The sequence below is a fragment of the Phodopus roborovskii genome, unplaced genomic scaffold, assembly GCF_943737965.1.
Source record: "Phodopus roborovskii unplaced genomic scaffold, PHOROB, whole genome shotgun sequence".
Taxonomy (NCBI): Eukaryota; Metazoa; Chordata; class Mammalia; order Rodentia; family Cricetidae; genus Phodopus; species Phodopus roborovskii.
In genome coordinates, this window is record NW_026126469.1 from 27,923,424 (window position 1) to 27,925,041 (window position 1,618).

At 42.5% G+C, this 1,618-nt stretch overlaps 1 non-coding gene across 1 annotated transcript; it reads right to left on the reverse strand.

Annotated features, from left to right (window-relative positions):
* Positions 1 to 548: 548 nt before the first annotated feature.
* Positions 549 to 681, reverse strand: LOC127227300 (small nucleolar RNA SNORA84). Its single transcript, XR_007834984.1, has one exon. It is a non-coding gene; the product is annotated as a small nucleolar RNA SNORA84 (small nucleolar RNA).
* Positions 682 to 1,618: the final 937 nt, after the last annotated feature.

A 1,618-nucleotide genomic window follows, 5' to 3' on the forward strand; every position in this document is an offset into this window, starting at 1 on the left:
TACTACTACTAGTTCCAGATGCAGGCTGATGCAGGGGATATTGACTCCATGGCTAACCTGGGGTCCACAGTGAGAGCCTGTCTCAAGAAATAAAAATGAAGGACAGCACTATTTTATTTCATTTGTGTGTGTGTGTGTGTGTGTGTGTGTGTGTGTGTGTGTGCACACGCGCGTGCGCAAGAATATATACAGTTCAGTGTGGAGATTAGAGCACAGCTTATAGGATTCAGTTCCTCTTTCTACCATGTAGGGCCTCAGGAATCAAACTCAGGTCATAAGGTTTTGTGGCCAGCACCTTTATCCATTGAACCATCTTACTGGCCCTAGAAAATGCACCTTAGCTGGAAGTCAACATTCAAAAACATAAACAGAACTGTTTTAAGAGCAAGAAGAACCAATACTTTCTATCCTCATTCACTGTCCAATTCCAATACTAGATATGTTTTTCTAATTGTAACATTTTTATACACGAGTCTTTATTAAATTAGTGTACAGATGTACACTGATGTACATAGGTTTTGTTTATTGTCTTTTTTTTTTTTTTTAAATAATGTACCAATGACCGGGCTATGGCAGCTGCTGAGAAGAAACAGCTCCCATGCATAAATCACAGGATTTCTCTGGCCCATTGTATCCACTAGAAAGCTGTACCTACACAACAGCCTCCAGCAACCACAGGGCATAGTTTTTAAAACACAATTTGGGAGTGACATAATCACTAACCCAAGACATCAAATGGTTTAATTGAGTCTTATTGAGTCTCTTCTGCCAGTTTTGTTTTTTTCATTTCACTTCCACAAATAAAGCTTTTGGAGGTCTTAAGGAGGGATCCTGAAGGTGTAGGGAAAACTGACAGGCTGTGAGCAAATCCGAGCGTTTCTGACAACACCCTGCTGGGGCCACTCTGCCCTTGTCAGGACAGAAAGAATTTTTCAATGCTTCTTGAATGGATTGTCTTTATAGAAAGATGGCCCAAATTTGGTAACCGAATGCAGCAAGCTTAGATGATCGTTTTTTTGGGGGGGGGGGAGGAAAACTACAAATATTTGTAAATAAAAATCCATATATTCTCCATCTTCTCCAATCAACGAATAGAATCAACGAAACTATAAAGGACTTCTGAACAATACAATGAACTGAGCTTAAAACCAGCTGAAAGGTAGGCCTGAGTTTCAGTCTCCTGGCAGGCAGCACCAGGTTCCAGGAAAAGCCATAAGCTGACACCACCCAGAGAGGGCCAGCATCTAAGGGGTAGCACCCGACACTCCAAGCATCCCAACCATTAGATAGGATGAGGTGAGAAAATTAGATGCCCTTGAGCCCAGCATAGCACCTATTCCCCTTTTACCAAGACACCCTTAGACCAATGTCAGCCTATCGGAGTCTTGAACCCTGATAATCTACTCACCCCCAACCTCCACTATGATTTAAAAAAAACCAAACAAACAAACAAACAAAAAAACCCTACCCTGTTGGGTACTCTCTGCTCTCAACTACTATGTCAGATAGGCAGAGAGGCCAAGCACAAGCTTGAATAAAAAGGCTGTTTGCTTTTGCATACGATTCCATCTCCTTAGTGGCCTTGGGGGGGGGGGGTGTCCCTGAGATCTGGGCATGT